The 27,500-nt window shown below is 54.6% G+C and overlaps 9 non-coding genes and 5 pseudogenes across 9 annotated transcripts; all 14 read right to left on the bottom strand.

Annotated features, from left to right (window-relative positions):
• Nucleotides 1-1,673: 1,673 nt before the first annotated feature.
• LOC141266718 (5S ribosomal RNA) lies at nucleotides 1,674-1,792 on the bottom strand. The gene has a single exon (XR_012320745.1). It is a non-coding gene; the product is annotated as a 5S ribosomal RNA (ribosomal RNA).
• Nucleotides 1,793-3,498: 1,706 nt separating this feature from the next.
• Nucleotides 3,499-3,617, bottom strand: LOC141270191 (5S ribosomal RNA). The gene has a single exon (XR_012321581.1). It is a non-coding gene; the product is annotated as a 5S ribosomal RNA (ribosomal RNA).
• Nucleotides 3,618-5,302: 1,685 nt separating this feature from the next.
• On the bottom strand, nucleotides 5,303-5,420 carry LOC141269850 (5S ribosomal RNA; annotated as a pseudogene).
• Nucleotides 5,421-7,220: 1,800 nt separating this feature from the next.
• On the bottom strand, nucleotides 7,221-7,339 carry LOC141268018 (5S ribosomal RNA). The gene has a single exon (XR_012321363.1). It is a non-coding gene; the product is annotated as a 5S ribosomal RNA (ribosomal RNA).
• A 1,706-nt stretch (nucleotides 7,340-9,045) lies between these two features.
• On the bottom strand, nucleotides 9,046-9,164 carry LOC141267724 (5S ribosomal RNA; annotated as a pseudogene).
• Nucleotides 9,165-10,960: 1,796 nt separating this feature from the next.
• LOC141270434 (5S ribosomal RNA) lies at nucleotides 10,961-11,079 on the bottom strand. The gene has a single exon (XR_012321670.1). It is a non-coding gene; the product is annotated as a 5S ribosomal RNA (ribosomal RNA).
• A 1,706-nt stretch (nucleotides 11,080-12,785) lies between these two features.
• LOC141266603 (5S ribosomal RNA) lies at nucleotides 12,786-12,904 on the bottom strand. The gene has a single exon (XR_012320634.1). It is a non-coding gene; the product is annotated as a 5S ribosomal RNA (ribosomal RNA).
• Nucleotides 12,905-14,610: 1,706 nt separating this feature from the next.
• On the bottom strand, nucleotides 14,611-14,729 carry LOC141270179 (5S ribosomal RNA). Its single transcript, XR_012321579.1, has one exon. It is a non-coding gene; the product is annotated as a 5S ribosomal RNA (ribosomal RNA).
• A 1,685-nt stretch (nucleotides 14,730-16,414) lies between these two features.
• LOC141269849 (5S ribosomal RNA) lies at nucleotides 16,415-16,532 on the bottom strand (annotated as a pseudogene).
• A 1,799-nt stretch (nucleotides 16,533-18,331) lies between these two features.
• LOC141267992 (5S ribosomal RNA) lies at nucleotides 18,332-18,450 on the bottom strand (annotated as a pseudogene).
• A 1,826-nt stretch (nucleotides 18,451-20,276) lies between these two features.
• On the bottom strand, nucleotides 20,277-20,395 carry LOC141268497 (5S ribosomal RNA). Its single transcript, XR_012321411.1, has one exon. It is a non-coding gene; the product is annotated as a 5S ribosomal RNA (ribosomal RNA).
• Nucleotides 20,396-22,094: 1,699 nt separating this feature from the next.
• On the bottom strand, nucleotides 22,095-22,213 carry LOC141267126 (5S ribosomal RNA). The gene has a single exon (XR_012321140.1). It is a non-coding gene; the product is annotated as a 5S ribosomal RNA (ribosomal RNA).
• A 1,706-nt stretch (nucleotides 22,214-23,919) lies between these two features.
• On the bottom strand, nucleotides 23,920-24,038 carry LOC141266374 (5S ribosomal RNA). The gene has a single exon (XR_012320413.1). It is a non-coding gene; the product is annotated as a 5S ribosomal RNA (ribosomal RNA).
• A 1,706-nt stretch (nucleotides 24,039-25,744) lies between these two features.
• Nucleotides 25,745-25,862, bottom strand: LOC141269118 (5S ribosomal RNA; annotated as a pseudogene).
• Between the last annotated feature and the right edge of the window lie 1,638 nt (nucleotides 25,863-27,500).

The raw sequence follows: 27,500 nt of genomic DNA, 5'->3' as shown, positions 1-27,500 counted from the left end.
TTGACGTCCGGTTGCCGGCTGCCCTTTCCAGTGCTTAGTAAGACAAGGTGCTTTTGTGCTTTCCTTTCTCTTCACTTGTTTGCTGGCTCCTTAAAAAGGTCTTGTAGACAGAACGCCCCGCTCAGAGCCGCTGAGCTCACTGATCGGCTGCCGCGCTGTCGACGGAACGTCAGCGTCGCGGCCAATGCCACAGGCCGGGAGCAGCGGCGAGACTCACCGGTAGACCTGGGTAGGGTGAGTAGAGCGCGGTTAGTTGCTTTCTAATAGCCTGCAGCCGGGGATTAACTTTTAATGAAAGGGAGCAACCCTTTTGACTGTCTGCAGCGCGCCGTACCTAGGAAGCGCACACTCACACACAGCGAGCATGCACAAGTTGCTCGCACGAGACCACATTCCCTATTTGCACCTGCAGCTTTTCCGCCACCATGCGTCAGACTCTCCTGCCTGTCTTATTATTATTTCAGGGCCTTAGCAGGAACCACCCCCTCAATTCCCTCCCGCTCCTTCCTAGCACTGAGGTTAGCTCCTGGGCAGCTGTCTGATTGGGTTAGTTACACAAGATTCTTTGAAGAAGAAGACGTTACTTCTGCTGGCCCTCGTTAGGCGGTCGCCCTCTAAAACCATCCCCTGGGCAGCTGCTGAAAGCCTGGCCCCTTCACAGCGCGAGATGCTTTTAACGCCATCATTTGCATACGGCCGGCTGCGGGGTCAATAAGCACTCCTAGCCGTGGCAAGGAGCTCGGTGTGAGGCCTGGTAGAGGCGGCGGGGTTGCGTCCTTATCTTAGAGGTCTTGGGGGGCTTGGGATGCTTGGGACTTCCAGCCTCTACTTTACGTAAGGTCGGTGTCCAGCAAGGCGCCACTCAATGCTAGCCGAGCTGGGCAAGATGGCAAAACGTCATCAAAATTGTCTACAATACCTGGTGTTCTCAGGAGGTGTCCCAACCAAGTATTTCCGAACCCATCTCTGCTTTGCTTCCGAGATCGGACGTATCCAAGGTGGTATGGCCAGTAGACGCTGCTTGGCCCATCGCCCGGCCAGCCTTCCTCAGGCTCGCGTGGGGACGAGAACTCTGGCCGTTCTGGGGCGGTCTCCGAAGGACCGATGCATAGGCTGTGCCGTCCCTATAGGTGTTGTTTGTTGAGCAATGAAACACCTGCCGCATCAGATGTGTTTAAAAATGGCTCGGCGCAGGGTCTCCTGCAGGCTAAACCGTTCATCGCGGGGATGTGACAGAAAGAGCAAGCTGGACCCGCAACTTGGGGTGGAGCGAAACGCCCAGGAGTGAATGAAGGAAGAGGGTGAGATGGTTGCGAGTGAATTTGAGCTGCTCTTCGGGGGGGTCGTGTGGCCTGCAAAGGTGTTTTGCTTGGGTTGTGCTGTAAACTGGCCTCCAGGTTACCGGTGGTTGCCTCCAGGTCAGCGGTGGTTGCCTCCAGTCATGCGGGAGTCGCTGGTCCTGGTGAAAAGAAGCCTAGTATTAAAAGTAAATAAGCAACAATGCTGGAGGCCCACGGTGATGAGAAGGATGCTGGTATTTTGCAAGGATTAAATAGCGCAAGAGAGAAAGCAAATGAAAAGAAGAAAGGAGCATGTGTGCGCTTGTGAAAAAAGGAATGGAAAAAAGGCATAGAGGAGAGTGACCCCTGCTGGTGGAAGTAAGAAAAGGCAAAAGCCTACAGCACCTGGTATTCCCAGGCGGTCTCCCATCCAAGTACTAACCAGGCCCAACCCTGCTTAGCTTCCGAGATCAGACGAGATCGGGCGTGTTCAGGGTGGTGTGGCCGTAGGCAGAGACAGGCCTCTCACTTGCTGCTTTTCCACTTTGACGTCCGGTTGCCGGCTGCCCTTTCCAGTGCTTAGTAAGACAAGGTGCTTTTGTGCTTTCTTTTCTCTTCACTTTTTTGCTGGCTCCTTAAAAAGGTCTTGTAGACAGAACGCCCCGCTCAGAGCCGCTGAGCTCACTGATCGGCTGCCGCGCTGTCGACGGAACGTCAGCGTCGCGGCCAATGCCACAGGCCGGGAGCAGCGGCGAGACTCACCGGTAGACCTGGGTAGGGTGAGTAGAGCGCGGTTAGTTGCTTTCTAATAGCCTGCAGCCGGGGATTAACTTTTAATGAAAGGGAGCAACCCTTTTGACTGTCTGCAGCGCGCCGTACCTAGGAAGCGCACACTCACACACAGCGAGCATGCACAAGTTGCTCGCACGAGACCACATTCCCTATTTGCACCTGCAGCTTTTCCGCCACCATGCGTCAGACTCTCCTGCCTGTCTTATTATTATTTCAGGGCCTTAGCAGGAACCACCCCCTCAATTCCCTCCCGCTCCTTCCTAGCACTGAGGTTAGCTCCTGGGCAGCTGTCTGATTGGGTTAGTTACACAAGATTCTTTGAAGAAGAAGACGTTACTTCTGCTGGCCCTAGTTAGGCGGTCGCCCTCTAAAACCATCCCCTGGGCAGCTGCTGAAAGCCTGGCCCCTTCACAGCGCGAGATGCTTTTAACGCCATCATTTGCATACGGCCGGCTGCGGGGTCAATAAGCACTCCTAGCCGTGGCAAGGAGCTCGGTGTGAGGCCTGGTAGAGGCGGCGGGGTTGCGTCCTTATCTTAGAGGTCTTGGGGGGCTTGGGATGCTTGGGACTTCCAGCCTCTACTTTACGTAAGGTCGGTGTCCAGCAAGGCGCCACTCAATGCTAGCCGAGCTGGGCAAGATGGCAAAACGTCATCAAAATTGTCTACAATACCTGGTGTTCTCAGGAGGTGTCCCAACCAAGTATTTCCGAACCCATCTCTGCTTTGTTTCCGAGATCGGACGTATCCAAGGTGGTATGGCCAGTAGACGCTGCTTGGCCCATCGCCCGGCCAGCCTTCCTCAGGCTCGCGTGGGGACGAGAACTCTGGCCGTTCTGGGGCGGTCTCCGAAGGACCGATGCATAGGCTGTGCCGTCCCTATAGGTGTTGTTTGTTGAGCAATGAAACACCTGCCGCATCAGATGTGTTTAAAAATGGCTCGGCGCAGGGTCTCCTGCAGGCTAAACCGTTCATCGCGGGGATGTGACAGAAAGAGCAAGCTGGACCCGCAACTTGGGGTGGAGCGAAACGCCCAGGAGTGAATGAAGGAAGAGGGTGAGATGGTTGCGAGTGAATTTGAGCTGCTCTTCGGGGGGGTCGTGTGGCCTGCAAAGGTGTTTTGCTTGGGTTGTGCTGTAAACTGGCCTCCAGGTTACCGGTGGTTGCCTCCAGGTCAGCGGTGGTTGCCTCCAGTCATGCGGGAGTCGCTGGTCCTGGTGAAAAGAAGCCTAGTATTAAAAGTAAATAAGCAACAATGCTGGAGGCCCACGGTGATGAGAAGGATGCTGGTATTTTGCAAGGATTAAATAGCGCAAGAGAGAAAGCAAATGAAAAGAAGAAAGGAGCATGTGTGCGCTTGTGAAAAAAGGAATGGAAAAAAGGCATAGAGGAGAGTGACCCCTGCTGGTGGAAGTAAGAAAAGGCAAAAGCCTACAGCACCTGGTATTCCCAGGCGGTCTCCCATCCAAGTACTAACCAGGCCCAACTCTGCTTAGCTTCCAAGATCAGACGAGATCGGGCGTGTTCAGGGTGGTGTGGCCGTAGGCAGAGACATGCCTCTCACTTGCTGCTTTTCCACTTTGACGTCCGGTTGCCGGCTGCCCTTTCCAGTGCTTAGTAAGACAAGGTGCTTTTGTGCTTTCTTTTCTCTTCACTTTTTTGCTGGCTCCTTAAAAAGGTCTTGTAGACAGAACGCCCCGCTCAGAGCCGCTGAGCTCACTGATCGGCTGCCGCGCTGTCGACGGAACGTCAGCGTCGCGGCCAATGCCACAGGCCGGGAGCAGCGGCGAGACTCACCGGTAGACCTGGGTAGGGTGAGTAGAGCGCGGTTAGTTGCTTTCTAATAGCCTGCAGCCGGGGATTAACTTTTAATGAAAGGGAGCAACCCTTTTGACTGTCTGCAGCGCGCCGTACCTAGGAAGCGCACACTCACACACAGCGAGCATGAACAAGTTGCTCGCACGAGACCACATTCCCTATTTGCACCTGCAGCTTTTCCGCCACCATGCGTCAGACTCTCCTGCCTGTCTTATTATTATTTCAGGGCCTTAGCAGGAACCACCCCCTCAATTCCCTCCCGCTCCTTCCTAGCACTGAGGTTAGCTCCTGGGCAGCTGTCTGATTGGGTTAGTTACACAAGATTCTTTGAAGAAGAAGACGTTACTTCTGCTGGCCCTCGTTAGGCGGTCGCCCTCTAAAACCATCCCCTGGGCAGCTGCTGAAAGCCTGGCCCCTTCACAGCGCGAGATGCTTTTAACGCCATCATTTGCATACGGCCGGCTGCGGGGTCAATAAGCACTCCTAGCCGTGGCAAGGAGCTCGGTGTGAGGCCTGGTAGAGGCGGCGGGGTTGCGTCCTTATCTTAGAGGTCTTGGGGGGCTTGGGATGCTTGGGACTTCCAGCCTCTACTTTACGTAAGGTCGGTGTCCAGCAAGGCGCCACTCAATGCTAGCCGAGCTGGGCAAGATGGCAAAACGTCATCAAAATTGTCTACAATACCTGGTGTTCTCAGGAGGTGTCCCAACCAAGTATTTCCGAACCCATCTCTGCTTTGCTTCCGAGATCGGACGTATCCAAGGTGGTATGGCCAGTAGACGCTGCTTGGCCCATCGCCTGGCCAGCCTTCCTCAGGCTCGCGTGGGGACGAGAACTCTGGCCGTTCTGGGGCGGTCTCCAAAGGACCGATGCATAGGCTGTGCCGTCCCTATAGGTGTTGTTTGTTGAGCAATGAAACACCTGCCGCATCAGATGTGTTTAAAAATGGCTCGGCGCAGGGTCTCCTGCAGGCTAAACCGTTCATCGCGGGGATGTGACAGAAAGAGCAAGCTGGACCCGCAACTTGGGGTGGAGCGAAACGCCCAGGAGTGAATGAAGGAAGAGGGTGAGATGGTTGCGAGTGAATTTGAGCTGCTCTTCGGGGGGGTCGTGTGGCCTGCAAAGGTGTTTTGCTTGGGTTGTGCTGTAAACTGGCCTCCAGGTCAGCGGTGGTTGCCTCCAGTCATGCGGGAGTCGCTGGTCCTGGTGAAAAGAAGCCTAGTATTAAAAGTAAATGAGCAGCAATGCTGGAGGCCCACGGTGATGAGAAGGATGCTGGTATTTTGCAAGGATTAAATAGCGCAAGAGAGAAAGCAAATGAAAAGAAGAAAGGAGCATGTGTGCGCTTGTGAAAAAAGGAATGGAAAAAAGGCATAGAGGAGAGTGACCCCTGCTGGTGGAAGTAAGAAAAAGCAAAAGCCTACAGCACCTGGTATTCCCAGGCAGCCTCCCATCCAAGTACTAACCAGGCCTGACCCTGCTTAGCTACCGAGATCAGACGAGATTGGGCGTGTTCAGGGTGGTGTGGCAGAGACAGGCAGAGACAGGCAGAGACAGGCAGAGACAGGCAGAGACAGGCAGAGACAGGCAGAGACAGGCAGAGACAGGCAGAGACAGGCAGAGACAGGCAGAGACAGGCCTCTCACTTGCTGCTTTTCCACTTTGACGTCCGGTTGCCGGCTGCCCTTTCCAGTGCTTAGTAAGACAAGGTGCTTTTGTGCTTTCCTTTCTCTTCACTTTTTTGCTGGCTCCTTAAAAAGGTCTTGTAGACAGAACGCCCCGCTCAGAGCCGCTGAGCTCACTGATCGGCTGCCGCGCTGTCGACGGAACGTCAGCGTCGCGGCCAATGCCACAGGCCGGGAGCAGCGGCGAGACTCACCGGTAGACCTGGGTAGGGTGAGTAGAGCGCGGTTAGTTGCTTTCTAATAGCCTGCAGCCGGGGATTAACTTTTAATGAAAGGGAGCAACCCTTTTGACTGTCTGCAGCGCGCTGTACCTAGGAAGCGCACACTCACACACAGCGAGCATGCACAAGTTGCTCGCACGAGACCACATTCCCTATTTGCACCTGCAGCTTTTCCGCCACCATGCGTCAGACTCTCCTGCCTGTCTTATTATTATTTCAGGGCCTTAGCAGGAACCACCCCCTCAATTCCCTCCCGCTCCTTCCTAGCACTGAGGTTAGCTCCTGGGCAGCTGTCTGATTGGGTTAGTTACACAAGATTCTTTGAAGAAGAAGACGTTACTTCTGCTGGCCCTCGTTAGGCGGTCGCCCTCTAAAACCATCCCCTGGGCAGCTGCTGAAAGCCTGGCCCCTTCACAGCGCGAGATGCTTTTAACGCCATCATTTGCATACGGCCGGCTGCGGGGTCAATAAGCACTCCTAGCCGTGGCAAGGAGCTCGGTGTGAGGCCTGGTAGAGGCGGCGGGGTTGCGTCCTTATCTTAGAGGTCTTGGGGGGCTTGGGAGGCTTGGGACTTCCAGCCTCTACTTTACGTAAGGTCGGTGTCCAGCAAGGCGCCACTCAATGCTAGCCGAGCTGGGCAAGATGGCAAAACGTCATCAAAATTGTCTACAATACCTGGTGTTCTCAGGAGGTGTCCCAACCAAGTATTTCCGAACCCATCTCTGCTTTGCTTCTGAGATCGGACGTATCCAAGGTGGTATGGCCAGTAGACGCTGCTTGGCCCATCGCCTGGCCAGCCTTCCTCAGGCTCGCGTGGGGACGAGAACTCTGGCCGTTCTGGGGCGGTCTCCGAAGGACCGATGCATAGGCTGTGCCGTCCCTATAGGTGTTGTTTGTTGAGCAATGAAACACCTGCCACATCAGATGTGTTTAAAAATGGCTTGGCGCAGGGTCTCCTGCAGGCTAAACCGTTCATCGCGGGGATGTGACAGAAAGAGCAAGCTGGACCCGCAACTTGGGGTGGAGCGAAACGCCCAGGAATGAATGAAGGAAGAGGGAGAGATGGTTGCGAGTGAATTTGAGCTGCTCTTCGGGGGGGTCGTGTGGCCTGCAAAGGTGTTTTGCTTGGGTTGTGCTGTAAACTGGCCTCCAGGTTACCGGTGGTTGCCTCCAGGTCAGCGGTGGTTGCCTCCAGTCATGCGGGAGTCGCTGGTCCTGGTGAAAAGAAGCCTAGTATTAAAAGTAAATAAGCAACAATGCTGGAGGGCCACGGTGATGAGAAGGATGCTGGTATTTTGCAAGGATTAAATAGCGCAAAAGAGAAAGCAAATGAAAAGAAGAAAGGAGCATGTGTGCGCTTGTGAAAAAAGGAATGGAAAAAAGGCATAGAGGAGAGTGACCCCTGCTGGTGGAAGTAAGAAAAAGCAAAAGCCTACAGCACCTGGTATTCCCAGGCGGTCTCCCATCCAAGTACTAACCAGGCCCGACCCTGCTTAGCTTCCAAGATCAGACGAGATCGGGCGTGTTCAGGGTGGTGTGGCCGTAGGCAGAGACAGGCCTCTCACTTGCTGCTTTTCCACTTTGACGTCCGGTTGCCGGCTGCCCTTTCCAGTGCTTAGTAAGACAAGGTGCTTTTGTGCTTTCTTTTCTCTTCACTTTTTTGCTGGCTCCTTAAAAAGGTCTTGTAGACAGAACGCCCCGCTCAGAGCCGCTGAGCTCACTGATCGGCTGCCGCGCTGTCGACGGAACGTCAGCGTCGCGGCCAATGCCACAGGCCGGGAGCAGCGGCGAGACTCACCGGTAGACCTGGGTAGGGTGAGTAGAGCGCGGTTAGTTGCTTTCTAATAGCCTGCAGCCGGGGATTAACTTTTAATGAAAGGGAGCAACCCTTTTGACTGTCTGCAGCACGCCGTACCTAGGAAGCGCACACTCACACACAACGAGCATGCACAAGTTGCTCGCACGAGACCACATTCCCTATTTGCACCTGCAGCTTTTCCGCCACCATGCGTCAGACTCTCCTGCCTGTCTTATTATTATTTCAGGGCCTTAGCAGGAACCACCCCCTCAATTCCCTCCCGCTCCTTCCTAGCACTGAGGTTAGCTCCTGGGCAGCTGTCTGATTGGGTTAGTTACACAAGATTCTTTGAAGAAGAAGACGTTACTTCTGCTGGCCCTCGTTAGGCGGTCGCCCTCTAAAACCATCCCCTGGGCAGCTGCTGAAAGCCTGGCCCCTTCACAGCGCGAGATGCTTTTAACGCCATCATTTGCATACGGCCGGCTGCGGGGTCAATAAGCACTCCTAGCCGTGGCAAGGAGCTCGGTGTGAGGCCTGGTAGAGGCGGCGGGGTTGCGTCCTTATCTTAGAGGTCTTGGGGGGCTTGGGATGCTTGGGACTTCCAGCCTCTACTTTACGTAAGGTCGGTGTCCAGCAAGGCGCCACTCAATGCTAGCCGAGCTGGGCAAGATGGCAAAACGTCATCAAAATTGTCTACAATACCTGGTGTTCTCAGGAGGTGTCCCAACCAAGTATTTCCGAACCCATCTCTGCTTTGCTTCCGAGATCGGACGTATCCAAGGTGGTATGGCCAGTAGACGCTGCTTGGCCCATCGCCTGGCCAGCCTTCCTCAGGCTCGCGTGGGGACGAGAACTCTGGCCGTTCTGGGGCGGTCTCCAAAGGACCGATGCATAGGCTGTGCCGTCCCTATAGGTGTTGTTTGTTGAGCAATGAAACACCTGCCGCATCAGATGTGTTTAAAAATGGCTCGGCGCAGGGTCTCCTGCAGGCTAAACCGTTCATCGCGGGGATGTGACAGAAAGAGCAAGCTGGACCCGCAACTTGGGGTGGAGCGAAACGCCCAGGAGTGAATGAAGGAAGAGGGTGAGATGGTTGCGAGTGAATTTGAGCTGCTCTTCGGGGGGGTCGTGTGGCCTGCAAAGGTGTTTTGCTTGGGTTGTGCTGTAAACTGGCCTCCAGGTTACCGGTGGTTGCCTCCAGGTCAGCGGTGGTTGCCTCCAGTCATGCGGGAGTCGCTGGTCCTGGTGAAAAGAAGCCTAGTATTAAAAGTAAATAAGCAGCAATGCTGGAGGCCCACGGTGATGAGAAGGATGCTGGTATTTTGCAAGGATTAAATAGCGCAAGAGAGAAAGCAAATGAAAAGAAGAAAGGAGCATGTGTGCGCTTGTGAAAAAAGGAATGGAAAAAAGGCATAGAGGAGAGTGACCCCTGCTGGTGGAAGTAAGAAAAAGCAAAAGCCTACAGCACCTGGTATTCCCAGGCAGCCCCCCATCCAAGTACTAACCAGGCCTGACCCTGCTTAGCTTCCGAGATCAGACAAGATTGGGCGTGTTCAGGGTGGTGTGGCCGTAGGCAGAGACAGGCAGAGACAGGCAGAGACAGGCAGAGACAGGCAGAGACAGGCAGAGACAGGCAGAGACAGGCAGAGACAGGCAGAGACAGGCAGAGACAGGCCTCTCACTTGCTGCTTTTCCACTTTGACGTCCGGTTGCCGGCTGCCCTTTCCAGTGCTTAGTAAGACAAGGTGCTTTTGTGCTTTCCTTTCTCTTCACTTTTTTGCTGGCTCCTTAAAAAGGTCTTGTAGACAGAACGCCCCGCTCAGAGCAGCTGAGCTCACTGATCGGCTGCCGCGCTGTCGACGGAACGTCAGCGTCGCGGCCAATGCCACAGGCCGGGAGCAGCGGCGAGACTCACCGGTAGACCTGGGTAGGGTGAGTAGAGCGCGGTTAGTTGCTTTCTAATAGCCTGCAGCCGGGGATTAACTTTTAATGAAAGGGAGCAACCCTTTTGACTGTCTGCAGCGCGCCGTACCTAGGAAGCGCACACTCACACACAGCGAGCATGCACAAGTTGCTCGCACGAGACCACATTCCCTATTTGCACCTGCAGCTTTTCCGCCACCATGCGTCAGACTCTCCTGCCTGTCTTATTATTATTTCAGGGCCTTAGCAGGAACCACCCCCTCAATTCCCTCCCGCTCCTTCCTAGCACTGAGGTTAGCTCCTGGGCAGCTGTCTGATTGGCTTAGTTACACAAGATTCTTTGAAGAAGAAGACGTTACTTCTGCTGGCCCTCGTTAGGCGGTCGCCCTCTAAAACCATCCCCTGGGCAGCTGCTGAAAGCCTGGCCCCTTCACAGCGCGAGATGCTTTTAACGCCATCATTTGCATACGGCCGGCTGCGGGGTCAATAAGCACTCCTAGCCGTGGCAAGGAGCTCGGTGTGAGGCCTGGTAGAGGCGGCGGGGTTGCGTCCTTATCTTAGAGGTCTTGGGGGGCTTGGGAGGCTTGGGACTTCCAGCCTCTACTTTACGTAAGGTCGGTGTCCAGCAAGGCGCCACTCAATGCTAGCCGAGCTGGGCAAGATGGCAAAACGTCATCAAAATTGTCTACAATACCTGGTGTTCTCAGGAGGTGTCCCAACCAAGTATTTCCGAACCCATCTCTGCTTTGCTTCCGAGATCGGACGTATCCAAGGTGGTATGGCCAGTAGACGCTGCTTGGCCCATCGCCCGGCCAGCCTTCCTCAGGCTCGCGTGGGGACGAGAACTCTGGCCGTTCTGGGGCGGTCTCCGAAGGACCGATGCATAGGCTGTGCCGTCCCTATAGGTGTTGTTTGTTGAGCAATGAAACACCTGCCGCATCAGATGTGTTTAAAAATGGCTCGGCGCAGGGTCTCCTGCAGGCTAAACCGTTCATCGCGGGGATGTGACAGAAAGAGCAAGCTGGACCCGCAACTTGGGGTGGAGCGAAACGCCCAGGAGTGAATGAAGGAAGAGGGAGAGATGGTTGCGAGTGAATTTGAGCTGCTCTTCGGGGGGGTCGTGTGGCCTGCAAAGGTGTTTTGCTTGGGTTGTGCTGTAAACTGGCCTCCAGGTTACCGGTGGTTGCCTCCAGGTCAGCGGTGGTTGCCTCCAGTCATGCGGGAGTCGCTGGTCCTGGTGAAAAGAAGCCTAGTATTAAAAGTAAATAAGCAACAATGCTGGAGGCCCATGGTGATGAGAAGGATGCTGGTATTTTGCAAGGATTAAATAGCGCAAGAGAGAAAGCAAATGAAAAGAAGAAAGGAGCATGTGTGCGCTTGTGAAAAAAGGAATGGAAAAAAGGCATAGAGGAGAGTGACCCCTGCTGGTGGAAGTAAGAAAAGGCAAAAGCCTACAGCACCTGGTATTCCCAGGCAGTCTCCCATCAAAGTACTAACCAGGCCCGACCCTGCTTAGCTTCCAAGATCAGACGAGATCGGGCGTGTTCAGGGTGGTGTGGCCGTAGGCAGAGACAGGCCTCTCACTTGCTGCTTTTCCACTTTGACGTCCGGTTGCCGGCTGCCCTTTCCAGTGCTTAGTAAGACAAGGTGCTTTTGTGCTTTCTTTTCTCTTCACTTTTTTGCTGGCTCCTTAAAAAGGTCTTGTAGACAGAACGCCCCGCTCAGAGCTGCTGAGCTCACAGATCGGCTGCCGCGCTGTCGACGGAACGTCAGCGTCGCGGCCAATGCCACAGGCCGGGAGCAGCGGCGAGACTCACCGGTAGACCTGGGTAGGGTGAGTAGAGCGCGGTTAGTTGCTTTCTAATAGCCTGCAGCCGGGGATTAACTTTTAATGAAAGGGAGCAACCCTTTTGACTGTCTGCAGCGCGCCGTACCTAGGAAGCGCACACTCACACACAGCGAGCATGCACAAGTTGCTCGCACGAGACCACATTCCCTATTTGCACCTGCAGCTTTTCCGCCACCATGCGTCAGACTCTCCTGCCTGTCTTATTATTATTTCAGGGCCTTAGCAGGAACCACCCCCTCAATTCCCTCCCGCTCCTTCCTAGCACTGAGGTTAGCTCCTGGGCAGCTGTCTGATTGGGTTAGTTACACAAGATTCTTTGAAGAAGAAGACGTTACTTCTGCTGGCCCTCGTTAGGCGGTCGCCCTCTAAAACCATCCCCTGGGCAGCTGCTGAAAGCCTGGCCCCTTCACAGCGCGAGATGCTTTTAACGCCATCATTTGCATACGGCCGGCTGCGGGGTCAATAAGCACTCCTAGCCGTGGCAAGGAGCTCGGTGTGAGGCCTGGTAGAGGCGGCGGGGTTGCGTCCTTATCTTAGAGGTCTTGGGGGGCTTGGGATGCTTGGGACTTCCAGCCTCTACTTTACGTAAGGTCGGTGTCCAGCAAGGCGCCACTCAATGCTAGCCGAGCTGGGCAAGATGGCAAAACGTCATCAAAATTGTCTACAATACCTGGTGTTCTCAGGAGGTGTCCCAACCAAGTATTTCCGAACCCATCTCTGCTTTGCTTCCGAGATCGGACGTATCCAAGGTGGTATGGCCAGTAGACGCTGCTTGGCCCATCGCCCGGCCAGCCTTCCTCAGGCTCGCGTGGGGACGAGAACTCTGGCCGTTCTGGGGCGGTCTCCGAAGGACCGATGCATAGGCTGTGCCGTCCCTATAGGTGTTGTTTGTTGAGCAATGAAACACCTGCCGCATCAGATGTGTTTAAAAATGGCTCGGCGCAGGGTCTCCTGCAGGCTAAACCGTTCATCGCGGGGATGTGACAGAAAGAGCAAGCTGGACCCGCAACTTGGGGTGGAGCGAAACGCCCAGGAGTGAATGAAGGAAGAGGGTGAGATGGTTGCGAGTGAATTTGAGCTGCTCTTCGGGGGGGTCGTGTGGCCTGCAAAGGTGTTTTGCTTGGGTTGTGCTGTAAACTGGCCTCCAGGTTACCGGTGGTTGCCTCCAGGTCAGCGGTGGTTGCCTCCAGTCATGCGGGAGTCGCTGGTCCTGGTGAAAAGAAGCCTAGTATTAAAAGTAAATAAGCAACAATGCTGGAGGCCCACGGTGATGAGAAGGATGCTGGTATTTTGCAAGGATTAAATAGCGCAAGAGAGAAAGCAAATGAAAAGAAGAAAGGAGCATGTGTGCGCTTGTGAAAAAAGGAATGGAAAAAAGGCATAGAGGAGAGTGACCCCTGCTGGTGGAAGTAAGAAAAGGCAAAAGCCTACAGCACCTGGTATTCCCAGGCGGTCTCCCATCCAAGTACTAACCAGGCCCAACCCTGCTTAGCTTCCGAGATCAGACGAGATCGGGCGTGTTCAGGGTGGTGTGGCCGTAGGCAGAGACAGGCCTCTCACTTGCTGCTTTTCCACTTTGACGTCCGGTTGCCGGCTGCCCTTTCCAGTGCTTAGTAAGACAAGGTGCTTTTGTGCTTTCTTTTCTCTTCACTTTTTTGCTGGCTCCTTAAAAAGGTCTTGTAGACAGAACGCCCCGCTCAGAGCCGCTGAGCTCACTGATCGGCTGCCGCGCTGTCGACGGAACGTCAGCGTCGCGGCCAATGCCACAGGCCGGGAGCAGCGGCGAGACTCACCGGTAGACCTGGGTAGGGTGAGTAGAGCGCGGTTAGTTGCTTTCTAATAGCCTGCAGCCGGGGATTAACTTTTAATGAAAGGGAGCAACCCTTTTGACTGTCTGCAGCGCGCCGTACCTAGGAAGCGCACACTCACACACAGCGAGCATGCACAAGTTGCTCGCACGAGACCACATTCCCTATTTGCACCTGCAGCTTTTCCGCCACCATGCGTCAGACTCTCCTGCCTGTCTTATTATTATTTCAGGGCCTTAGCAGGAACCACCCCCTCAATTCCCTCCCGCTCCTTCCTAGCACTGAGGTTAGCTCCTGGGCAGCTGTCTGATTGGGTTAGTTACACAAGATTCTTTGAAGAAGAAGACGTTACTTCTGCTGGCCCTAGTTAGGCGGTCGCCCTCTAAAACCATCCCCTGGGCAGCTGCTGAAAGCCTGGCCCCTTCACAGCGCGAGATGCTTTTAACGCCATCATTTGCATACGGCCGGCTGCGGGGTCAATAAGCACTCCTAGCCGTGGCAAGGAGCTCGGTGTGAGGCCTGGTAGAGGCGGCGGGGTTGCGTCCTTATCTTAGAGGTCTTGGGGGGCTTGGGATGCTTGGGACTTCCAGCCTCTACTTTACGTAAGGTCGGTGTCCAGCAAGGCGCCACTCAATGCTAGCCGAGCTGGGCAAGATGGCAAAACGTCATCAAAATTGTCTACAATACCTGGTGTTCTCAGGAGGTGTCCCAACCAAGTATTTCCGAACCCATCTCTGCTTTGTTTCCGAGATCGGACGTATCCAAGGTGGTATGGCCAGTAGACGCTGCTTGGCCCATCGCCCGGCCAGCCTTCCTCAGGCTCGCGTGGGGACGAGAACTCTGGCCGTTCTGGGGCGGTCTCCGAAGGACCGATGCATAGGCTGTGCCGTCCCTATAGGTGTTGTTTGTTGAGCAATGAAACACCTGCCGCATCAGATGTGTTTAAAAATGGCTCGGCGCAGGGTCTCCTGCAGGCTAAACCGTTCATCGCGGGGATGTGACAGAAAGAGCAAGCTGGACCCGCAACTTGGGGTGGAGCGAAACGCCCAGGAGTGAATGAAGGAAGAGGGTGAGATGGTTGCGAGTGAATTTGAGCTGCTCTTCGGGGGGGTCGTGTGGCCTGCAAAGGTGTTTTGCTTGGGTTGTGCTGTAAACTGGCCTCCAGGTTACCGGTGGTTGCCTCCAGGTCAGCGGTGGTTGCCTCCAGTCATGCGGGAGTCGCTGGTCCTGGTGAAAAGAAGCCTAGTATTAAAAGTAAATAAGCAACAATGCTGGAGGCCCACGGTGATGAGAAGGATGCTGGTATTTTGCAAGGATTAAATAGCGCAAGAGAGAAAGCAAATGAAAAGAAGAAAGGAGCATGTGTGCGCTTGTGAAAAAAGGAATGGAAAAAAGGCATAGAGGAGAGTGACCCCTGCTGGTGGAAGTAAGAAAAGGCAAAAGCCTACAGCACCTGGTATTCCCAGGCGGTCTCCCATCCAAGTACTAACCAGGCCCAACTCTGCTTAGCTTCCAAGATCAGACGAGATCGGGCGTGTTCAGGGTGGTGTGGCCGTAGGCAGAGACATGCCTCTCACTTGCTGCTTTTCCACTTTGACGTCCGGTTGCCGGCTGCCCTTTCCAGTGCTTAGTAAGACAAGGTGCTTTTGTGCTTTCTTTTCTCTTCACTTTTTTGCTGGCTCCTTAAAAAGGTCTTGTAGACAGAACGCCCCGCTCAGAGCCGCTGAGCTCACTGATCGGCTGCCGCGCTGTCGACGGAACGTCAGCGTCGCGGCCAATGCCACAGGCCGGGAGCAGCGGCGAGACTCACCGGTAGACCTGGGTAGGGTGAGTAGAGCGCGGTTAGTTGCTTTCTAATAGCCTGCAGCCGGGGATTAACTTTTAATGAAAGGGAGCAACCCTTTTGACTGTCTGCAGCGCGCCGTACCTAGGAAGCGCACACTCACACACAGCGAGCATGAACAAGTTGCTCGCACGAGACCACATTCCCTATTTGCACCTGCAGCTTTTCCGCCACCATGCGTCAGACTCTCCTGCCTGTCTTATTATTATTTCAGGGCCTTAGCAGGAACCACCCCCTCAATTCCCTCCCGCTCCTTCCTAGCACTGAGGTTAGCTCCTGGGCAGCTGTCTGATTGGGTTAGTTACACAAGATTCTTTGAAGAAGAAGACGTTACTTCTGCTGGCCCTCGTTAGGCGGTCGCCCTCTAAAACCATCCCCTGGGCAGCTGCTGAAAGCCTGGCCCCTTCACAGCGCGAGATGCTTTTAACGCCATCATTTGCATACGGCCGGCTGCGGGGTCAATAAGCACTCCTAGCCGTGGCAAGGAGCTCGGTGTGAGGCCTGGTAGAGGCGGCGGGGTTGCGTCCTTATCTTAGAGGTCTTGGGGGGCTTGGGATGCTTGGGACTTCCAGCCTCTACTTTACGTAAGGTCGGTGTCCAGCAAGGCGCCACTCAATGCTAGCCGAGCTGGGCAAGATGGCAAAACGTCATCAAAATTGTCTACAATACCTGGTGTTCTCAGGAGGTGTCCCAACCAAGTATTTCCGAACCCATCTCTGCTTTGCTTCCGAGATCGGACGTATCCAAGGTGGTATGGCCAGTAGACGCTGCTTGGCCCATCGCCTGGCCAGCCTTCCTCAGGCTCGCGTGGGGACGAGAACTCTGGCCGTTCTGGGGCGGTCTCCAAAGGACCGATGCATAGGCTGTGCCGTCCCTATAGGTGTTGTTTGTTGAGCAATGAAACACCTGCCGCATCAGATGTGTTTAAAAATGGCTCGGCGCAGGGTCTCCTGCAGGCTAAACCGTTCATCGCGGGGATGTGACAGAAAGAGCAAGCTGGACCCGCAACTTGGGGTGGAGCGAAACGCCCAGGAGTGAATGAAGGAAGAGGGTGAGATGGTTGCGAGTGAATTTGAGCTGCTCTTCGGGGGGGTCGTGTGGCCTGCAAAGGTGTTTTGCTTGGGTTGTGCTGTAAACTGGCCTCCAGGTCAGCGGTGGTTGCCTCCAGTCATGCGGGAGTCGCTGGTCCTGGTGAAAAGAAGCCTAGTATTAAAAGTAAATAAGCAGCAATGCTGGAGGCCCACGGTGATGAGAAGGATGCTGGTATTTTGCAAGGATTAAATAGCGCAAGAGAGAAAGCAAATGAAAAGAAGAAAGGAGCATGTGTGCGCTTGTGAAAAAAGGAATGGAAAAAAGGCATAGAGGAGAGTGACCCCTGCTGGTGGAAGTAAGAAAAAGCAAAAGCCTACAGCACCTGGTATTCCCAGGCAGCCTCCCATCCAAGTACTAACCAGGCCTGACCCTGCTTAGCTACCGAGATCAGACGAGATTGGGCGTGTTCAGGGTGGTGTGGCAGAGACAGGCAGAGACAGGCAGAGACAGGCAGAGACAGGCAGAGACAGGCAGAGACAGGCAGAGACAGGCAGAGACAGGCAGAGACAGGCAGAGACAGGCAGAGACAGGCCTCTCACTTGCTGCTTTTCCACTTTGACGTCCGGTTGCCGGCTGCCCTTTCCAGTGCTTAGTAAGACAAGGTGCTTTTGTGCTTTCTTTTCTCTTCACTTTTTTGCTGGCTCCTTAAAAAGGTCTTGTAGACAGAACGCCCCGCTCAGAGCCGCTGAGCTCACTGATCGGCTGCCGCGCTGTCGACGGAACGTCAGCGTCGCGGCCAATGCCACAGGCCGGGAGCAGCGGCGAGACTCACCGGTAGACCTGGGTAGGGTGAGTAGAGCGCGGTTAGTTGCTTTCTAATAGCCTGCAGCCGGGGATTAACTTTTAATGAAAGGGAGCAACCCTTTTGACTGTCTGCAGCGCGCCGTACCTAGGAAGCGCACACTCACACACAGCGAGCATGCACAAGTTGCTCGCACGAGACCACATTCCCTATTTGCACCTGCAGCTTTTCCGCCACCATGCGTCAGACTCTCCTGCCTGTCTTATTATTATTTCAGGGCCTTAGCAGGAACCACCCCCTCAATTCCCTCCCGCTCCTTCCTAGCACTGAGGTTAGCTCCTGGGCAGCTGTCTGATTGGGTTAGTTACACAAGATTCTTTGAAGAAGAAGACGTTACTTCTGCTGGCCCTCGTTAGGCGGTCGCCCTCTAAAACCATCCCCTGGGCAGCTGCTGAAAGCCTGGCCCCTTCACAGCGCGAGATGCTTTTAACGCCATCATTTGCATACGGCCGGCTGCGGGGTCAATAAGCACTCCTAGCCGTGGCAAGGAGCTCGGTGTGAGGCCTGGTAGAGGCGGCGGGCTGCGTCCTTATCTTAGAGGTCTTGGGGGGCTTGGGATGCTTGGGACTTCCAGCCTCTACTTTACGTAAGGTCGGTGTCCAGCAAGGCGCCACTCAATGCTAGCCGAGCTGGGCAAGATGGCAAAACGTCATCAAAATTGTCTACAATACCTGGTGTTCTCAGGAGGTGTCCCAACCAAGTATTTCCGAACCCATCTCTGCTTTGCTTCCGAGATCGGACGTATCCAAGGTGGTATGGCCAGTAGACGCTGCTTGGCCCATCGCCTGGCCAGCCTTCCTCAGGCTCGCGTGGGGACGAGAACTCTGGCCGTTCTGGGGCGGTCTCCAAAGGACCGATGCATAGGCTGTGCCGTCCCTATAGGTGTTGTTTGTTGAGCAATGAAACACCTGCCGCATCAGATGTGTTTAAAAATGGCTCGGCGCAGGGTCTCCTGCAGGCTAAACCGTTCATCGCGGGGATGTGACAGAAAGAGCAAGCTGGACCCGCAACTTGGGGTGGAGCGAAACGCCCAGGAGTGAATGAAGGAAGAGGGTGAGATGGTTGCGAGTGAATTTGAGCTGCTCTTCGGGGGGGTCGTGTGGCCTGCAAAGGTGTTTTGCTTGGGTTGTGCTGTAAACTGGCCTCCAGGTTACCGGTGGTTGCCTCCAGGTCAGCGGTGGTTGCCTCCAGTCATGCGGGAGTCGCTGGTCCTGGTGAAAAGAAGCCTAGTATTAAAAGTAAATAAGCAGCAATGCTGGAGGCCCACGGTGATGAGAAGGATGCTGGTATTTTGCAAGGATTAAATAGCGCAAGAGAGAAAGCAAATGAAAAGAAGAAAGGAGCATGTGTGCGCTTGTGAAAAAAGGAATGGAAAAAAGGCATAGAGGAGAGTGACCCCTGCTGGTGGAAGTAAGAAAAAGCAAAAGCCTACAGCACCTGGTATTCCCAGGCAGCCCCCCATCCAAGTACTAACCAGGCCTGACCCTGCTTAGCTTCCGAGATCAGACAAGATTGGGCGTGTTCAGGGTGGTGTGGCCATAGGCAGAGACAGGCAGAGACAGGCAGAGACAGGCAGAGACAGGCAGAGACAGGCAGAGACAGGCAGAGACAGGCAGAGACAGGCAGAGACAGGCAGAGACAGGCAGAGACAGGCAGAGACAGGCAGAGACAGGCCTCTCACTTGCTGCTTTTCCACTTTGACGTCCGGTTGCCGGCTGCCCTTTCCAGTGCTTAGTAAGACAAGGTGCTTTTGTGCTTTCCTTTCTCTTCACTTTTTTGCTGGCTCCTTAAAAAGGTCTTGTAGACAGAACGCCCCGCTCAGAGCAGCTGAGCTCACTGATCGGCTGCCGCGCTGTCGACGGAACGTCAGCGTCGCGGCCAATGCCACAGGCCGGGAGCAGCGGCGAGACTCACCGGTAGACCTGGGTAGGGTGAGTAGAGCGCGGTTAGTTGCTTTCTAATAGCCTGCAGCCGGGGATTAACTTTTAATGAAAGGGAGCAACCCTTTTGACTGTCTGCAGCGCGCCGTACCTAGGAAGCGCACACTCACACACAGCGAGCATGCACAAGTTGCTCGCACGAGACCACATTCCCTATTTGCACCTGCAGCTTTTCCGCCACCATGCGTCAGACTCTCCTGCCTGTCTTATTATTATTTCAGGGCCTTAGCAGGAACCACCCCCTCAATTCCCTCCCGCTCCTTCCTAGCACTGAGGTTAGCTCCTGGGCAGCTGTCTGATTGGCTTAGTTACACAAGATTCTTTGAAGAAGAAGACGTTACTTCTGCTGGCCCTCGTTAGGCGGTCGCCCTCTAAAACCATCCCCTGGGCAGCTGCTGAAAGCCTGGCCCCTTCACAGCGCGAGATGCTTTTAACGCCATCATTTGCATACGGCCGGCTGCGGGGTCAATAAGCACTCCTAGCCGTGGCAAGGAGCTCGGTGTGAGGCCTGGTAGAGGCGGCGGGGTTGCGTCCTTATCTTAGAGGTCTTGGGGGGCTTGGGAGGCTTGGGACTTCCAGCCTCTACTTTACGTAAGGTCGGTGTCCAGCAAGGCGCCACTCAATGCTAGCCGAGCTGGGCAAGATGGCAAAACGTCATCAAAATTGTCTACAATACCTGGTGTTCTCAGGAGGTGTCCCAACCAAGTATTTCCGAACCCATCTCTGCTTTGCTTCCGAGATCGGACGTATCCAAGGTGGTATGGCCAGTAGACGCTGCTTGGCCCATCGCCCGGCCAGCCTTCCTCAGGCTCGCGTGGGGACGAGAACTCTGGCCGTTCTGGGGCGGTCTCCGAAGGACCGATGCATAGGCTGTGCCGTCCCTATAGGTGTTGTTTGTTGAGCAATGAAACACCTGCCGCATCAGATGTGTTTAAAAATGGCTCGGCGCAGGGTCTCCTGCAGGCTAAACCGTTCATCGCGGGGATGTGACAGAAAGAGCAAGCTGGACCCGCAACTTGGGGTGGAGCGAAACGCCCAGGAGTGAATGAAGGAAGAGGGAGAGATGGTTGCGAGTGAATTTGAGCTGCTCTTCGGGGGGGTCGTGTGGCCTGCAAAGGTGTTTTGCTTGGGTTGTGCTGTAAACTGGCCTCCAGGTTACCGGTGGTTGCCTCCAGGTCAGCGGTGGTTGCCTCCAGTCATGCGGGAGTCGCTGGTCCTGGTGAAAAGAAGCCTAGTATTAAAAGTAAATAAGCAACAATGCTGGAGGCCCATGGTGATGAGAAGGATGCTGGTATTTTGCAAGGATTAAATAGCGCAAGAGAGAAAGCAAATGAAAAGAAGAAAGGAGCATGTGTGCGCTTGTGAAAAAAGGAATGGAAAAAAGGCATAGAGGAGAGTGACCCCTGCTGGTGGAAGTAAGAAAAGGCAAAAGCCTACAGCACCTGGTATTCCCAGGCAGTCTCCCATCAAAGTACTAACCAGGCCCGACCCTGCTTAGCTTCCGAGATCAGACGAGATCGGGCGTGTTCAGGGTGGTGTGGCCGTAGGCAGAGACAGGCCTCTCACTTGCTGCTTTTCCACTTTGACGTCCGGTTGCCGGCTGCCCTTTCCAGTGCTTAGTAAGACAAGGTGCTTTTGTGCTTTCTTTTCTCTTCACTTTTTTGCTGGCTCCTTAAAAAGGTCTTGTAGACAGAACGCCCCGCTCAGAGCCGCTGAGCTCACAGATCGGCTGCCGCGCTGTCGACGGAACGTCAGCGTCGCGGCCAATGCCACAGGCCGGGAGCAGCGGCGAGACTCACCGGTAGACCTGGGTAGGGTGAGTAGAGCGCGGTTAGTTGCTTTCTAATAGCCTGCAGCCGGGGATTAACTTTTAATGAAAGGGAGCAACCCTTTTGACTGTCTGCAGCGCGCCGTACCTAGGAAGCGCACACTCACACACAGCGAGCATGCACAAGTTGCTCGCACGAGACCACATTCCCTATTTGCACCTGCAGCTTTTCCGCCACCATGCGTCAGACTCTCCTGCCTGTCTTATTATTATTTCAGGGCCTTAGCAGGAACCACCCCTTCAATTCCCTCCCGCTCCTTCCTAGCACTGAGGTTAGCTCCTGGGCAGCTGTCTGATTGGGTTAGTTACACAAGATTCTTTGAAGAAGAAGACGTTACTTCTGCTGGCCCTCGTTAGGCGGTCGCCCTCTAAAACCATCCCCTGGGCAGCTGCTGAAAGCCTGGCCCCTTCACAGCGCGAGATGCTTTTAACGCCATCATTTGCATACGGCCGGCTGCGGGGTCAATAAGCACTCCTAGCCGTGGCAAGGAGCTCGGTGTGAGGCCTGGTAGAGGCGGCGGGGTTGCGTCCTTATCTTAGAGGTCTTGGGGGGCTTGGGATGCTTGGGACTTCCAGCCTCTACTTTACGTAAGGTCGGTGTCCAGCAAGGCGCCACTCAATGCTAGCCGAGCTGGGCAAGATGGCAAAACGTCATCAAAATTGTCTACAATACCTGGTGTTCTCAGGAGGTGTCCCAACCAAGTATTTCCGAACCCATCTCTGCTTTGCTTCCGAGATCGGACGTATCCAAGGTGGTATGGCCAGTAGACGCTGCTTGGCCCATCGCCCGGCCAGCCTTCCTCAGGCTTGCGTGGGGACGAGAACTCTGGCCGTTCTGGGGCGGTCTCCGAAGGACCGATGCATAGGCTGTGCCGTCCCTATAGGTGTTGTTTGTTGAGCAATGAAACACCTGCCGCATCAGATGTGTTTAAAAATGGCTCGGCGCAGGGTCTCCTGCAGGCTAAACCGTTCATCGCGGGGATGTGACAGAAAGAGCAAGCTGGACCCGCAACTTGGGGTGGAGCGAAACGCCCAGGAGTGAATGAAGGAAGAGGGTGAGATGGTTGCGAGTGAATTTGAGCTGCTCTCCGGGGGGGTCGTGTGGCCTGCAAAGGAGTTTTGCTTGGGTTGTGCTGTAAACTGGCCTCCAGGTTACTGGTGGTTGCCTCCAGGTCAGCGGTGGTTGCCTCCAGTCATGCGGGAGTCGCTGGTCCTGGTGAAAAGAAGCCTAGTATTAAAAGTAAATAAGCAACAATGCTGGAGGCCCACGGTGATGAGAAGGATGCTGGTATTTTGCAAGGATTAAATAGCGCAAGAGAGAAAGCAAATGAAAAGAAGAAAGGAGCATGTGTGCGCTTGTGAAAAAAGGAATGGAAAAAAGGCATAGAGGAGAGTGACCCCTGCTGGTGGAAGTAAGAAAAGCCTACAGCACCTGGTATTCCCAGGCAGTCTCCCATCCAAGTACTAACCAGGCCCAACCCTGCTTAGCTTCCGAGATCAGACGAGATCGGGCGTGTTCAGGGTGGTGTGGCCGTAGGCAGAGACAGGCCTCTCACTTGCTGCTTTTCCACTTTGACGTCCGGTTGCCGGCTGCCCTTTCCAGTGCTTAGTAAGACAAGGTGCTTTTGTGCTTTCTTTTCTCTTCACTTTTTTGCTGGCTCCTTAAAAAGGTCTTGTAGACAGAACGCCCCGCTCAGAGCCGCTGAGCTCACTGATCGGCTGCCGCGCTGTCGACGGAACGTCAGCGTCGCGGCCAATGCCACAGGTCGGGAGCAGCGGCGAGACTCACCGGTAGACCTGGGTAGGGTGAGTAGAGCGCGGTTAGTTGCTTTCTAATAGCCTGCAGCCGGGGATTAACTTTTAATGAAAGGGAGCAACCCTTTTGACTGTCTGCAGCGCGCCGTACCTAGGAAGCGCACACTCACACACAGCGAGCATGCACAAGTTGCTCGCACGAGACCACATTCCCTATTTGCACCTGCAGCTTTTCCGCCACCATGCGTCAGACTCTCCTGCCTGTCTTATTATTATTTCAGGGCCTTAGCAGGAACCACCCCCTCAATTCCCTCCAGCTCCTTCCTAGCACTGAGGTTAGCTCCTGGGCAGCTGTCTGATTGGGTTAGTTACACAAGATTCTTTGAAGAAGAAGACGTTACTTCTGCTGGCCCTCGTTAGGTGGTCGCCCTCTAAAACCATCCCCTGGGCAGCTGCTGAAAGCCTGGCCCCTTCACAGCGCGAGATGCTTTTAACGCCATCATTTGCATACGGCCGGCTGCGGGGTCAATAAGCACTCCTAGCCGTGGCAAGGAGCTCGGTGTGAGGCCTGGTAGAGGCGGCGGGGTTGCGTCCTTATCTTAGAGGTCTTGGGGGGCTTGGGATGCTTGGGACTTCCAGCCTCTACTTTACGTAAGGTCGGTGTCCAGCAAGGCGCCACTCAATGCTAGCCGAGCTGGGCAAGATGGCAAAACGTCATCAAAATTGTCTACAATACCTGGTGTTCTCAGGAGGTGTCCCAACCAAGTATTTCCGAACCCATCTCTGCTTTGCTTCCGAGATCGGACGTATCCAAGGTGGTATGGCCAGTAGACGCTGCTTGGCCCATCGCCCGGCCAGCCTTCCTCAGGCTCGCGTGGGGACGAGAACTCTGGCCGTTCTGGGGCGGTCTCCGAAGGACCGATGCATAGGCTGTGCCGTCCCTATAGGTGTTGTTTGTTGAGCAATGAAACACCTGCCGCATCAGATGTGTTTAAAAATGGCTCGGCGCAGGGTCTCCTGCAGGCTAAACCGTTCATCGCGGGGATGTGACAGAAAGAGCAAGCTGGACCCGCAACTTGGGGTGGAGCGAAACGCCCAGGAGTGAATGAAGGAAGAGGGTGAGATGGTTGCGAGTGAATTTGAGCTGCTCTTCGGGGGGGTCGTGTGGCCTGCAAAGGTGTTTTGCTTGGGTTGTGCTGTAAACTGGCCTCCAGGTTACCGGTGGTTGCCTCCAGGTTAGCGGTGGTTGCCTCCAGTCATTCGGGAGTCGCTGGTCCTGGTGAAAAGAAGCCTAGTATTAAAAGTAAATAAGCAACAATGCTGGAGGCCCACGGTGATGAGAAGGATGCTGGTATTTTGCAAGGATTAAATAGCGCAAGAGAGAAAGCAAATGAAAAGAAGAAAGGAGCATGTGTGCGCTTGTGAAAAAAGGAATGGAAAAAAGGCATAGAGGAGAGTGACCCCTGCTGGTGGAAGTAAGAAAAGGCAAAAGCCTACAGCACCTGGTATTCCCAGGCGGTCTCCCATCCAAGTACTAACCAGGCCCAACCCTGCTTAGCTTCCAAGATCAGACGAGATCCAGCGTGTTCAGGGTGGTGTGGCCGTAGGCAGAGACAGGCCTCTCACTTGCTGCTTTTCCACTTTGACGTCCGGTTGCCGGCTGCCCTTTCCAGTGCTTAGTAAGACAAGGTGCTTTTGTGCTTTCCTTTCTCTTCACTTGTTTGCTGGCTCCTTAAAAAGGTCTTGTAGACAGAACGCCCCGCTCAGAGCCGCTGAGCTCACTGATCGGCTGCCGCGCTGTCGACGGAACGTCAGCGTCGCGGCCAATGCCACAGGCCGGGAGCAGCGGCGAGACTCACCGGTAGACCTGGGTAGGGTGAGTAGAGCGCGGTTAGTTGCTTTCTAATAGCCTGCAGCCGGGGATTAACTTTTAATGAAAGGGAGCAACCCTTTTGACTGTCTGCAGCGCGCCGTACCTAGGAAGCGCACACTCACACACAGCGAGCATGCACAAGTTGCTCGCACGAGACCACATTCCCTATTTGCACCTGCAGCTTTTCCGCCACCATGCGTCAGACTCTCCTGCCTGTCTTATTATTATTTCAGGGCCTTAGCAGGAACCACCCCCTCAATTCCCTCCCGCTCCTTCCTAGCACTGAGGTTAGCTCCTGGGCAGCTGTCTGATTGGGTTAGTTACACAAGATTCTTTGAAGAAGAAGACGTTACTTCTGCTGGCCCTCGTTAGGCGGTCGCCCTCTAAAACCATCCCCTGGGCAGCTGCTGAAAGCCTGGCCCCTTCACAGCGCGAGATGCTTTTAACGCCATCATTTGCATACGGCCGGCTGCGGGGTCAATAAGCACTCCTAGCCGTGGCAAGGAGCTCGGTGTGAGGCCTGGTAGAGGCGGCGGGGTTGCGTCCTTATCTTAGAGGTCTTGGGGGGCTTGGGAAGCTTGGGACTTCCAGCCTCTACTTTACGTAAGGTCGGTGTCCAGCAAGGCGCCACTCAATGCTAGCCGAGCTGGGCAAGATGGCAAAACGTCATCAAAATTGTCTACAATACCTGGTGTTCTCAGGAGGTGTCCCAACCAAGTATTTCCGAACCCATCTCTGCTTTGCTTCCGAGATCGGACGTATCCAAGGTGGTATGGCCAGTAGACGCTGCTTGGCCCATCGCCCGGCCAGCCTTCCTCAGGCTCGCGTGGGGACGAGAACTCTGGCCGTTCTGGGGCGGTCTCCGAAGGACCGATGCATAGGCTGTGCCGTCCCTATAGGTGTTGTTTGTTGAGCAATGAAACACCTGCCGCATCAGATGTGTTTAAAAATGGCTCGGCGCAGGGTCTCCTGCAGGCTAAACCGTTCATCGCGGGGATGTGACAGAAAGAGCAAGCTGGACCCGCAACTTGGGGTGGAGCGAAACGCCCAGGAGTGAATGAAGGAAGAGGGTGAGATGGTTGCGAGTGAATTTGAGCTGCTCTTCGGGGGGGTCGTGTGGCCTGCAAAGGTGTTTTGCTTGGGTTGTGCTGTAAACTGGCCTCCAGGTTACCGGTGGTTGCCTCCAGGTCAGCGGTGGTTGCCTCCAGTCATGCGGGAGTCGCTGGTCCTGGTGAAAAGAAGCCTAGTATTAAAAGTAAATAAGCAGCAATGCTGGAGGCCCACGGTGATGAGAAGGATGCTGGTATTTTGCAAGGATTAAATAGCGCAAGAGAGAAAGCAAATGAAAAGAAGAAAGGAGCATGTGTGCGCTTGTGAAAAAAGGAATGGAAAAAAGGCATAGAGGAGAGTGACCCCTGCTGGTGGAAGTAAGAAAAAGCAAAAGCCTACAGCACCTGGTATTCCCAGGCAGCCTCCCATCCAAGTACTAACCAGGCCTGACCCTGCTTAGCTTCCAAGATCAGACGAGATTGGGCGTGTTCAGGGTGGTGTGGCAGAGACAGGCAGAGACAGGCAGAGACAGGCAGAGACAGGCAGAGACAGGCAGAGACAGGCAGAGACAGGCAGAGACAGGCAGAGACAGGCAGAGACAGGCAGAGACAGGCCTCTCACTTGCTGCTTTTCCACTTTGACGTCCGGTTGCCGGCTGCCCTTTCCAGTGCTTAGTAAGACAAGGTGCTTTTGTGCTTTCCTTTCTCTTCACTTTTTTGCTGGCTCCTTAAAAAGGTCTTGTAGACAGAACGCCCCGCTCAGAGCCGCTGAGCTCACTGATCGGCTGCCGCGCTGTCGACGGAACGTCAGCGTCGCGGCCAATGCCACAGGCCGGGAGCAGCGGCGAGACTCACCGGTAGACCTGGGTAGGGTGAGTAGAGCGCGGTTAGTTGCTTTCTAATAGCCTGCAGCCGGGGATTAACTTTTAATGAAAGGGAGCAACCCTTTTGACTGTCTGCAGCGCGCTGTACCTAGGAAGCGCACACTCACACACAGCGAGCATGCACAAGTTGCTCGCACGAGACCACATTCCCTATTTGCACCTGCAGCTTTTCCGCCACCATGCGTCAGACTCTCCTGCCTGTCTTATTATTATTTCAGGGCCTTAGCAGGAACCACCCCCTCAATTCCCTCCCGCTCCTTCCTAGCACTGAGGTTAGCTCCTGGGCAGCTGTCTGATTGGGTTAGTTACACAAGATTCTTTGAAGAAGAAGACGTTACTTCTGCTGGCCCTCGTTAGGCGGTCGCCCTCTAAAACCATCCCCTGGGCAGCTGCTGAAAGCCTGGCCCCTTCACAGTGCGAGATGCTTTTAACGCCATCATTTGCATACGGCCGGCTGCGGGGTCAATAAGCACTCCTAGCCGTGGCAAGGAGCTCGGTGTGAGGCCTGGTAGAGGCGGCGGGGTTGCGTCCTTATCTTAGAGGTCTTGGGGGGCTTGGGAGGCTTGGGACTTCCAGCCTCTACTTTACGTAAGGTCGGTGTCCAGCAAGGCGCCACTCAATGCTAGCCGAGCTGGGCAAGATGGCAAAACGTCATCAAAATTGTCTACAATACCTGGTGTTCTCAGGAGGTGTCCCAACCAAGTATTTCCGAACCCATCTCTGCTTTGCTTCCGAGATCGGACGTATCCAAGGTGGTATGGCCAGTAGACGCTGCTTGGCCCATCGCCTGGCCAGCCTTCCTCAGGCTCGCGTGGGGACGAGAACTCTGGCCGTTCTGGGGCGGTCTCCGAAGGACCGATGCATAGGCTGTGCCGTCCCTATAGGTGTTGTTTGTTGAGCAATGAAACACCTGCCGCATCAGATGTGTTTAAAAATGGCTTGGCGCAGGGTCTCCTGCAGGCTAAACCGTTCATCGCGGGGATGTGACAGAAAGAGCAAGCTGGACCCGCAACTTGGGGTGGAGCGAAACGCCCAGGAGTGAATGAAGGAAGAGGGAGAGATGGTTGCGAGTGAATTTGAGCTGCTCTTCGGGGGGGTCGTGTGGCCTGCAAAGGTGTTTTGCTTGGGTTGTGCTGTAAACTGGCCTCCAGGTTACCGGTGGTTGCCTCCAGGTCAGCTGTGGTTGCCTCCAGTCATGCGGGAGTCGCTGGTCCTGGTGAAAAGAAGCCTAGTATTAAAAGTAAATAAGCAACAATGCTGGAGGG

This window comes from Phyllobates terribilis, unplaced genomic scaffold (genome assembly GCF_046119375.1).
Source record: "Phyllobates terribilis strain yellow unplaced genomic scaffold, ASM4611937v1 Scaffold_4__5_contigs__length_816908805, whole genome shotgun sequence".
NCBI classification, from domain to species: domain Eukaryota; kingdom Metazoa; phylum Chordata; class Amphibia; order Anura; family Dendrobatidae; genus Phyllobates; species Phyllobates terribilis.
This window is presented reverse-complemented; position numbering and strand designations above follow the sequence as displayed.